The sequence below is a fragment of the Paramisgurnus dabryanus genome, chromosome 13 (assembly GCF_030506205.2).
Source record: "Paramisgurnus dabryanus chromosome 13, PD_genome_1.1, whole genome shotgun sequence".
NCBI lineage: Eukaryota > Metazoa > Chordata > Actinopteri > Cypriniformes > Cobitidae > Paramisgurnus > Paramisgurnus dabryanus.
Window position 1 is genome coordinate 1,194,874 of NC_133349.1, and position 12,745 is coordinate 1,207,618.

The window sequence follows — 12,745 nt, forward strand, 5'->3', positions numbered from 1 at the left end:
ATGCTTACTGTTACAGCCTTTCATATATTTCTGACCAATAAACCCAGAAACTGAGCAGACTCAATTCGTGAAAACAATGCTCTGTGATTTATTTACACAAAATAACACTTCATATATTAATGAGGTCTGTTTATTCAAAACAATCGGTAACAGGGGGAACTATAATCTGAGTCCCCAGACAGACATAAGATTTACCATACAGTTTACACTGCTGCTGTGATACACAGTGAATGTGATTTAATGCAGCGTCTTTAATATAATGATCACACTACACTACAATACGGTACAGTGGATGCATGTGGGCTTTCAAAGCACTTAATGGAAGCCACAAGAAGAGCTTTCATTAAACACAAACCTCCTGTCTGCGCTGTGGTGATTTGTTGCAAAAAAACAACAACATCACAAAACTAATTTCTGTTTTGGGTCTCTGCATAAACTGACTCATCAATCAACCTTTAATGGATCTTCATCTAAATTTACAGAAGATGCAGCACCTGATAATGACCTGCATCACTGCTTTATATAAAAACATCAATGTGACACAATCACGAAAGCATGAGGAACTGATTTACCCATCTGCACGTGTTCCAGACAGACGTTCCTCCTTACATGTGCAAAACACATCTGATGAAATATTTTACAGCTGAGATAAGAGTTCACACAGACATAGCATCTATAAACCACAGCAGGTGTATGATATAGTCTCATCTGATGCACTTTACTGAGATCTATACTTCATAGTAAAACATGCCATATTAAAGAATATACATGCTCCCAGAAATCATTGAAACACATTTAAAACATGCCTGAACTTTGTTGCATTAGATGTCAAATAATACCAAAGTGAATTTGATTTTAAGAAAGTTAACAAAAGTGCACTGCAAGCATAAAGTTAAAAGTGAAGTCAAAATGTGTGGTTGTCAAACGTTAATGGATAACACTTCTTGTCACATTTGTTTGTACATGACATTTGCTATGATATTAAAAATATGAATATTTTGATATCTAATGCATAAACATTCACACATTTATAATTTTGATTGAAGTGAACAAATACTCTTTGGGTTCACAGTAAATTATGAATGAACAACATGTCAAGCTGTCATCATTTAGGCAGAACATACAGAATAGTAATGTGAAAATCTCTTTATATTCTTGACACAAATGGCTGTGGTACTGAATTAAACACATTGTAGTTTGATGTACAGTGATGTAGTGTTAAGGTCGCATGTGCCGTTTGTCATCTCAGTGGATGTAGTTGTGAATAGCCATCGGCATTGCTGAGGAATGGCTGTCATGAACATTACTACAAAATGGATTAAACTGATTCCAGCAAAACACCTACAGCTGAGAAACAATCCTTCAAATTTACAAGTCCGATAACAGGAATACATTAAACTAATAACAAATATAGTACTGTCATGCACACATAAGACATATAGACATTTGATCAATGTTTCACTTCATTTACACAGAGCATATAGCGGATACAGATGATGAAGTCAATATTTTCTGAGCTCTATTATATTCAATATTTGATATACATATTTGTTTCTGCTAAAAACAGCCGAGGCTGAGCTGCTGTACATCAAATAAAAAACACAATTTAATCTCTGTAAAAGCAAATCATAAAAACATAAAACAAACATAAAAAATACACCACTCTTAAAGAAATAAAATTAAAGGGCGGGTAGACATTGGTCACACAATCTTAAGTGTCTTGACTGGAGAGTAAACTGGTCAAATACTCAGGGGCCAGATTATTTAGTGCTTTGAGAACATAAAGTACAGTTTTAAAATCAACTCTAAATTTGATGGGAGGCCAGTCTAAGGCTAAGAAGATGAGAGTAATCGACTCATGTTTGCGCGTCTTAGTAAGAAGTCCAGCTGCTGAATTTTGAACCAATTTTTATTGAGAGAGAGATGATTGGGAGACAGACACCATAAAGAGAGTTGCAGTAGTCTAGACGTGATGTAACAACGACATGAATCAATGTTTGGAAATCACTTTGGGTTAAAAATTATCTTACTTTGGAAAGCTGTTGGATTTTGGATTGGATTTCACTACAGCATTAATTTGTTTGTCGAATTTAAGGTCGTGGTCAAAAGGAGGAATAAGAGCCACAGTCAACATTTACAATGCAGTTTTCTGTAGGTCCGAATATGAGTATTTTGGTTTTATTTTCATTTAAGTTTAAAAAGTTATTAGAGAGCAAAGAGCTTTAGTTCCTTCTGGCAAGCCAAAAACGGTTGTAGGCGGTTTCGGTCATTATCTTCTCTTGTGCAGCGCTTTGAGATGGTACTTTTAAAGGCGCTTTTTAAAAAAAGTTTATTATTATTATTATTATTACATTTTAATGGGAAATAAAGCTGTGTGTCATCAGCATATTGATAAAAAAACACTCCATACTTATTGAAAATAGATGCAAGTGGAAGCATATATAAGTAAACAAAACTGGTCCAAGGATTGATCCTTGAGGAACTCCAGAGTTAAGCGGTATTGCAGAAGAGGAGTACTGACCTACAGTATGCAAACATTGAAGCATCTATTTGTAAGATAAGAGCGGAACCACTCTAATCACGTAAGGAGTATCTCATGATTGACTAAAATCAAAGGCAGAACTTAGATCTAATAAAACTAAGGGGTTGTGTACACCAAAACTTTTACACCCGCGGCCGGCGCATGTTTTCAATTGTTTCCAATAGAAGCTCTGCGTTTTTCAAATAAGCCAGCAGCTAGCGGGTTTTTTCCGCGCTGAAAACCGGCGCTCGGCGTTTTTTCCGCGCTCGGCGCTGAGCGTCGAGAGTTGAAAGAGATTCAACTTTGGGAGAAAAGCTCCGCTCGTCAATGTCAGTTTTCACACAGCCGCCCAATCACAGTGGAGGAGGGGCGGGACATTACCACAGCAACCAACCGGCTCGCAGCTGAAGTATCACAGCTTCCAAAGCGCTCAGCTGAAGAAAGCTGGCACTCAGCTGAAAAACAGCTGGCATTCGGCGTCCTCAAAGCGTTTTCAGCTGCGTTTAAAAGTTTTGGTGTGTCCAGCCCCTAAGGCCACAGATCTTCCAGAGTCAATTTGCATAAAAATGTCATTTGAAACTCTAAACAGAGCAGATTCAGTAGTGTGTAATGCTTTAAAACCAGACTGGAATGTTTTGGAATAAATTTGCAGTTGAGTAAATACATTTTTTTCAAGTATCTTGGAAATAAAATTTGAAATGGGACGAACATTTGAAAATACAGCCGAATCAAGATTGGGTTTCTTTAGATAAGGAGTCACCACAGCATTTTTGAGAGATTTTGGGAAAGAGCCAGTAGACAATAATCTCACTGGATTGAGTTTCCTCAAGAATATAAGAGAAACATTTGGGACAACCAGGACTGGGTTAATAAGAGGAAAATATTTATTTACTACCTGCATCTTGAAATATTGCTTGAAAGAATATTATATCAAGGCCAGGAATTATGATAACTTAACAGTTAATTTTTTTGTATAAGGATTAACATATAAAAATTACAAAGATTATATTAGTAAAACTCAGTATTAGGGTTTGGCCTTTTTCAATTTTAAAAGTACACTTCTACATGTGAGTAAATACCCTAATTTAGTGCCTTATTTAGCTATAATAAGCAGAGAATCTAATTGATTTATGTTTTATCCAATTAGTCAATTAATTGGAAAAATTATTGAGCAATTATGAAAATAATCATTAGTTTCAGCCCTACATGCTTCACCGTCAAATGTTTCTGAAATGCTATTTTCAGAAAAACAGCTGGCACTATTTTAATGGCAAATTATTATACTGGCAAACAGATAACATGAATCTGGGGACGTTACACAAATACAGATTGAACTTTTCCTTGCACTAGAGAGGTTGTAATGTCCTCAAACATTTCCTCGCACCTGAGCTTCTAATGCACTCCAGAGAGGTTGTAATGCGCACAGGTGTTAAAAACCAGTAAGACAGTTAACCAGTAACAGCGCCCCCAGGCATCAATTTGACGTGCTTGGATATGGCGTAATGTTTAAGACGTTTGCGATCGTGATAGTGTTGTCAGCTGCCCTTAAAGTAAAACAGCTTCTAATTTTGTTGACGAATCCAGTGGCATGTCAGAGGAATGAGTAAAAAAATAAATAAGGAAACTATTGCCCGACCCCACTGATACTATTGTGTATCTGCGATATGACTACAGTATAAAGAATATCGCACCATAACTATACACTGGTATCACAAGTGTTTTAAAGAGTAAGGGACGGATCACACAAAACACGTTTATGCCAATAGGAGGCACCTTTTTTGAATTGTTTTCTATGGGCAGTGAGCATTATGCGCGCAGTTTAGGAGCGTGTTTTTTCTCAAAGTTAACTCTTAGCAGAAAAGTGCCAGACGTTATTTGCGTTTTTTCATTGTCCAATCGAATGAGACGAGAGGCAATTGTGGTGCCAGAAGACGGTTTCATCCCACCACAATGGAAGGCCTGCCTTTCCCCACATTCGATTGGACAATGGAAAAATGTGAATGACGTTGGACTAAAACAGCACTGCATCTATCTGACAATCCCATAATGCACTGCACAAATTAACTTTTCACTCAAAGTGTTACTTTTATTGTCCTTGACAAGTGAGTGATGTCACTTCCTGTGATTAAAGAGAGTGCAACACATCAATATTACAGCGATTGGACAGAAAAGAACAGCGCGGCTCGACTGTATTAATGACAAAATTGGCAGGATTCCTCTGTTGGACTCGCCCAGTTTAATGGATGTTAGGATCAGAGTACAAAGTCCAGCAGGACATCTTCACGTTCTACAATATCAAACTTTACAACTATCACAGAGATAAGACATCATTCTCTCTATCTCATACAGTACACATTACTCTATCTGCTTTCATCAGAGACGTTTACATTAACATTCATTTCATTTTGATACTCAATTGAGATATAAGATCTATCTATATTATGTGCACATATAGTACATCTATATCTGTATTATAGTAATGTTGTATGGTGAATGATGATTTGAGTTGGCAAGATTTCTCTTTAATGTTAACTTTTAACTCCTAAACACAAAATAGCAGCTGACCAGCGAGGCAACATTATAAACATAACCATATTCAAATAATGTCTACCTTAATGTTTCTCTTTTGCTCAAGGTGACATTTAAAAAAAATTTAGTTGCATGCAGGTCTGCGCAGGTGCATTGTAATGGTCAAGTTCATTTGCAAATCTTCTTGAAGACTCAAGGCTTCACTGATTGTGTCTGAACTTTAGATTGGTAATTGTGTTAAGATGCTGAGGAAAGCAAAGCAACGGTCAACAGCAGTTGACTAATGAGCAGATTTACATAAAATATCCAACAAATGTCCTGATTAAAACTTTGTATTCATGACAATAAGGAGATGTTTACTCCTGTGTGAAATGAATTACAGTATGCACATATCTAATGTGACCGGCCGGGTGATAATGAGCGTCTGTAATGTAACAGGGTCTGTGTGAGTGTTTAAATGACCTCATAGTGTGACCTCGCTACAGCTGTGACCTCATCACAATATTCTGCACACGCAACAAATCACAATCACAAACATGCTAAAAACACCCACATAAATTCCACCCTGATAGAGGTTGGTTTACGCTGGTTAGTTTCTGGTCTAGATTAGCTGCTGGGCTCTTTCCCTAGTAGGGTTGTAAATCGGATAGTTAATTACGATTAGGGCTGGGTATTGGCAAGGGCCTCACCATACGATATGTAACAAGATACATGACCCATGATACAATGTATCACAATGCGTTGCATGTTGCGATACATTTTAATACCTTTTTTTATCAAAAATGTAAAAAATAGAGCTGGAAATGTTTAAAAACTTTTTTTAAAGCCAACATGTTTCCACACATCGGCTTTGAAAGCGTGTTTTAAAATTTTCTGCCATTTTCTCACTTGATGGGGGTTTTAAAATATCGATAGTAGAGATTGAAATATTGATACACTATCGTGGAAAAATTTATCACAATAGTTAGCTGTATCAATGTTTTATTTTTTTTCACAGCCCTGATTGCAATATGATACAGCATCGATTTTCTCAGCCGGCGATGCAATTTTTGCTGATACATCAAACACTTCTTCGATGCAATTACGATTAGATGAGATTAATTTATCGATATTTTATATTATGTGCCCAGTTAAACAGTTACATTTTTTTATAATGTACACAATCTCTGTCCCAATTGAAACATTTACAACAACAAACTTACAAAAAAATATGAGAAAAAATGTCACACAATATCAAGCTTATGATGGCAACAGTCAAAGTCTTTCAGTATTTTGTGCCAAACTGTGCAATAGTGACAATCACTGAGGTAGATTTAGAAAATAAACACTGACACCAGCTGACGAAAATAAATGAAAATGTGTGCTTTGGCGGAAATGCGTATGGAGGTTACGTCAAGAAAAGAGGACGCATATAGTGAAAGGTACCACATATTGATATTTTATGTGTGGCATCGATGCATCATATAGTTAGAAATTAAATCGATGCATCTATCCATATCGATGTATTTTACACCCCTACTCCCTATGCCCTTAAATCGTGCACTATTTGAAGGGAACAGCCATTTTTGTCCAAAATTATAGCTGACATTATCGAGTGGAGTTATTCAATCCCATAATGCACTGCAATAATGAGTATATAACCAAGTCCACACTCAATGGCTAGACGCAGTCCTCTTCACTGTGAGGTGGGTGCCAAATGAACTGCCATGCCTCGACGCAACATGGCGCCCGCAGTGCTTCCGGCAATAATAACGAACTAATGTAGGGAATAACGAATGAGTGTATAGGGGGATTACAAAGCCTAGAGAGGAACCAGCATCAAATACAACATATGCATGTCCCATTTGATTTATTATAGCCATTATCTAAGCACTAAACTTCTAAAATCCATGCTTGTATGTGGATTCACAGACCACACATATTTTACAAACATCTAGGTTTCTTTAAAATTTGTTTCTTTAAACCTTGAGTTGAATGTTTACACTTTTACTTACAAATGCATTAGGTTTTAGAGACAATAAGAGCCAAAAATGGTGTACAGTATACTCATAAAAAAATGGTTCCTATCAGTCTGTGGGGAAAAAACAAAAAAGTGCACCTTTATACCCAAAGAGTGCATATCAGTAGCTCAGAGGTACATACTGGTAGGCTACCAAATGTATACATATCTGTATCTAAAAGGTATATATTAAGACCTTTTTAAAGGGTATTGTGACATATTGGGATCATTTTTAGACAGCGATAGATGTATAATAAATACAGTAGATTTTTCTTAAAGGCATGTATCTTTAAAAGCCAGGAATCATGATAAGTTTACACAGCTTGATAAGTCCAAAGACATCACCTGACACAAAACACACACAATTCCTGCCCAACAGTCTGTAAATGTTATATTGTGAATATTAGCAGTAAACTGATTTTTTGTCGTATTTGCATTATTTGATGATGGCCACATCATCACCGGTGTAATCTCCCTCAATACAGTTTGTTAGTGACACATATCAGTGCACATCTTATCCACACGCGTACTAATCTTTACCACCGTTCCTGATAACAGAGCTCTGGATGAGTTTAGAAGATTGTCCGTCACCTCGAGATGCTGTGAGGCATTAACACAGATGGGAGAGCGGCCTGCTTTTTCCTCTATCATGCCCCCGGGACAGAAGTCATCACATCACAGCTCAAAACACAACACGACAAATGGCTGTTCAGAAAAATTTTAAATGCATTCAACATATGGAATGTCAAAGATGCATGAAGCTTGTCTTTTTGTTTGTATCAGTGCCCACCCCCTCCTACATGGGCCGCCTCGAGTACCACCACAATTCTCAGGTGGGCCGGACCGTTGGCGAGTCACAGACAACGTACAAGCTGCATTGTGCCGCCCGCATGTTTCCGTGTGTGCATTTCCTGCAACGTAAACCTGCTTGTCCCCTATAAACCCATAGCGTTAAGCATGTGACTGCAGCATCTGGGGAGCATTTCTGCTTATCCACGGAGCATGCAATGCACTGCCGGGAGGAGTGGGATGGAGGCAGAGACGGGGGGAAGCAGATGGGGGAATGAGAGTCAACGCTCGCCGCGCTGTCCTCTTACCTTATTGCAGTCACTGTCTGCAGGCCAGGAAGAGCTCACCTGTGCGCCTCTCTCGAGCAGATGATACGCAAGCAGGCCAATCGCTGACAGCCCAACGCATTTAAAACATCTCTCGCTGCCTTGGAAGTCTGGAAACCCGGAGAGCGTACTAAAACAAGGTACAAAGCTGGGGGAGAATCTTTCAGTGTGTTGCCTCCAGCTTCCCTATGATGCAGTTGATGCATAACATGCGTGTTTTATGTTATCTGTGGCATTAGATTTGCGATGTGTTATGCAGCGTGCAACCCAGAGATGCCCCTTTCTGTGAGAAAAGAGACGGTATGTTAGTGGCGTCCCCTGCAAGTAGAGATGGTCTAATCCGGAGGAGTTTAAGGAAGCAGGAGACGGTAACGCTTACAGCAGCAGCCGTGCAGCCCATGCGTGTTGGAGAGTGCTCTCTCTCTCTCTCTCTCTCTCTCTCTCTCTCTCTCTCTCTCTCTCTCTCTCTCTCTCTCTCTCTCTCTCTCTCTCTCTCTCTCTCTCTCTCTCTCTCTCTCTCTCTCTCTCTCTCTCTCTCTCTCTCTCTCTCTCTCTCTCTCTCTCTCTCTCTCTCTCTCTCTCTCTCTCTCTCTCTCTCTCAGCTATTGATTCAATCCAGCTCTGCACAGCTTCAGTGAAATATGAAACGCCGGCCTGCCAAGCACTCATTAATCGTATCCTGAGAGAGTAACATTCACAGAGGGATGATCTCAGAGTACAGCACACTACACATGTACGCCATCAGATACATTATATACATGTGCATTCGCTGTCAGAAAAAATGTCAAAAAATGGTCCCAATCTGCCACTGGGGCAGTACCTTTAAAGCGGTCCTTATATGAAACATTTAGGTACAGATATGTCAACCTGATCTCACGAATTTCCGTGGCATAGTCACGGAATTTTTTGCTCATTTTTCCGTGGCATTCTCACGGATCTCCTCATATTTCCGTGGCCCTGCCACGGACTTTCTTTTCCGTGGCATTCTCACGGATTGGTTACTCAACTGTTTTGTCCTATTTTCTTACCATTGTCGCTTCGGTTTAGGGTTAGATTTACATAAAATGACATCCCTACCCAAACCCAACTCTAACCCCAACGCCAGGCGACAATTGATTAAAGTTTAGAAAATATAAAAGAATACATTAAAAAAAATAGTATAAACCAATACTTAAAGTGAAATACTAACGCAAACACCAAATCTAACCCTAAACTGAAGCGACAATGGTTTGAAAATAGGAAAAAACAGTTGAGTAACCAATCCGTGAGAATGCCACGGAAAAGAAAGTCTGTGTCAGGGCCACGGAAATATGAGGAGATCCGTGAGAATGCCACGGAAAAATGAGCAAAAAATTCCGTGACTATCCCACGGAACTTCGTGAGATCATGTTGAGATATGTATACATATGGTACTAATATGTACAGTATCTTCCCAAAGGACAGTACTATAAAAAATTTAATTTGGATATATTTTAGAGTAGTCAGTCTGCTGCTTGTATAGCAGTACAGATTTACTGTCCTTTGAAAATAACTTAACAAAGAGCTATTATTGTCAAAATAGCTGGCAACAAAAAAAGTGAGTAGACCCTGAGTGATAATAGATGTATATTGTTAAACCACGCAAAACCACGTTTTCTTTTTATCATGTTCATATTTTGTCTGCTTGACAAATGAAGAACAAGTTAGTACTGTTTGTAGGATCATTAAAATTAAAGGTGACATAGAATGATTGAACGGGGTATTTATCCTTGTTCTGTGATGTGACATGTAGACAAAAAAATTTTTGTTTGGGTCTGTAATGCCTTAGAAGCTTCCTTAAAACCTCTCTCAGATAGCTCTATTAGGGTGGGGGATTTTAACAAGTGGTTTTGCCCCTATTAGGCTCCCCCTACTGGCTTAACTTGCAATCTCATTACTGATTGGCTGACTTTGCTGCCATTCAAAAAATGTAGCCAATTATTTTAAAGTGGAGGGGCAGTTAGATGCTTGTGATGTCATAAGCATCAGTTTTTCAGATTGGGCTGTTTTCTGGTTGACATTTCTAAAAGAGGAATTTCTATGAGACTGAGATGTTTAGCATGTCAAGCACTTTTTGTATGTTTGTGAATGCGGGTAGACTACCATTATTCAACAAAGACAAGGTAAAAATGTTTTTCATTCTCTGTCCCCTTTAACATCACCGTATGAATCTTAATCCTACACGATTTTTTTTTTTATGCAAAAATACAGTTTTTCTAGAATAAATCATTCACAAATACACTAAATACCACCCTGATCTCATGGGAATTTGTATGTTTTTTACGAGTTGGCTAATTGTATGCATTTGTACAAAGAGAATTGTACAAAAAGTATGAATATTATATCAAAAAATAATGAAATCCTAACCCCAACGTCACTGGGCGAAAGCAAATCATACAAAAGTGTATGAATGTGGTAATATATTTTTAAATTATATATTTTTTTAAATTTATATATATGTAAATTTATATATATGTTGCTTCAATGGCCCAGTGAGAAAACTGAAGATCAAAGTTCATAAAAGAGGCCCAAGGAACCTTCAAGATTTAAAGACCATTTGTGTGGAAGAATGGGACAGAATCACTCCTGAGCAATGCAGACGACTGGTCTCTCCATACAAGAGGCGTCCATAAGCAGTAATCACCAACAAAGGCTTTTTTACAAAGTATTAAATAAAGTGTGTTCAATACTTATTCCCTGTGTCATTTCACTTTATTTATTATGACTCAACTTGTATACTTAAATGTCATGATTTCTTTGTACAAATCCCCTATTTGGGTTGATGGCTACATCTGGTGGAAATTTTGTGTCATAGCCCACTTAGAAATCCCCTTTTTTGGGCGTGTCCTTTAAAATGCAAATGAGCTGATCTCGGAACTAAATGGCAGTGTCATGGTTTTATGGTGCAGATTAAGGGGCGGTATAATTATAATAAAATTCCCTTCTGACATCACAAGAGGAGCCAAATTTCAATGAGCTATTTTTTCACATGTTTGCAGAGAATGGTTTACCAAAACTAAGTTACTGGATTGATCTTTTTCACATTTTCTATGTTGATAAAAGCACTGGGGACCCAATTATAGCCTTTTAACATGGGAAAAGTCAGATTTTCATGATATGTCCCCTTTAATACAAATTAGCCACCTTGTAAAATGCGTACGAATCACCATGAAATATACTGATGTACAATTTCAAACTTTTTTTACACACGGTTCCTAAAACTTGTTTACCTGCATTAACTCCACTGAGCTTATGTTTAGACCTTATACAGATCAATACATCTTGCCTGTTTGTGTAAGGTCAGTGTTTCACCTATAATTCAATAAAAACTTGGGGCTTCCACGGAAACACTATTTGCCTTATCAGCATCACAGGACAGATGGAGAAAGACTCCCAGTGTTCACCCAAGGGCACAGCAGAACCCGTGAAGAGCGCTATCTGCTCTTAAAAAAGATTGAATTGAGCGCTATCTCTCTTTACCTACGAGTAACCTTGAAAACACACGCATATGTTGCCATAGCAATAGGAGACTGTTAAAATCAGATGGCATGTAGAAGATCCCTTTATTTGCACCCTTGAAAGAAAATAAGAAAATTTAGCTTTAGCTCCCCTTAATCTATACGAGAGATTTCAGATGGAAAACAATCAATTTTTCTGCAATGATTACAAAAAACAATTCTGTCATTATTTACTCAACCCTCACCATGTGTGAAACACATAAAGATCTTCACACAAACCTTACACAAATTCAAGATCACAGTGAGCACATATGAATTCTATAAACATAATACACTATGACCCGTTATTGAAATAATGTCTTCATCTGAAGAAATCACACAACCTTAAATGAAACTGTTGCTTTAAGAACAAGGGACAATGGTTGTTTTGCGCAACAAACTTTTGCTTTCTGCAAAACAGGTCACATGACGTACAGGTCTTTTACATGTGCTTCATTAAATATAGCGATCTTTAACTTAACATCTTTAAAGAAGCTAGAAAAGATGTGTATAACCGCAGATTCATATTTTAAAGTTTTATTCTTCTGTTTGGTTTGGTTACTTAAATAGAATAAATGCCACAAATAAAGTCAGGTTAGCTAAATACCTTAAAGATTTATAGATATTGCCATGAGTTTAAAAGCAGAATCCATGAATGTGATGTTGGGCAAAAACCTGTTCTCATGCTGGTCCAGAGTCTGGTTTGTGCTGGTCTAGTATTAAGCACTAAGTGTTTGTTCAAGCTCTCTCTTCAGCACACACATTATAATGACACATACAGCATCTCTAAATGTCTGCCAACACCGCTGACATCTAAAGACAAATGTCTTTGTAATTACAAAATGGATTTGTAATGGATCTCTGCTGTGACACTGATGAAGTTTTCATCCAAATGAGAGCCATAGATTTGTCTGAAACCTCTAGCTGAGTTTATATCTGATGATGACAGTACAACTAAGGGTCCAGTAGAGATGCTGTATTTTACTGGCAGATATAAAACATAAAAAGTTTGCAGATATAAAACTTCACTGGAGCGTTCGGTGCAATATAGATACTACATTAAAAT

General features: G+C 37.7%; 1 protein-coding gene across 2 annotated transcripts in view; it reads right to left on the reverse strand.

The window, feature by feature from the left end:
• The window catches only part of cdk14 (cyclin dependent kinase 14), a 143,328-nt gene that overhangs the window by 105,339 nt on the left and 25,244 nt on the right, over nt 1–12,745 (reverse strand). Inside the window, exon 1 of one of the 2 annotated variants that reach the window (XM_065299045.2) lies at nt 8,147–8,488. The exons of the other annotated variant lie outside the window; for it this stretch is intronic. The gene's annotated coding sequence lies outside the window, so the exon portion shown is untranslated. Of the gene's footprint in view, nt 1–8,146; nt 8,489–12,745 lie in introns of those variants that run through there. 2 annotated transcript variants of the gene reach the window in all.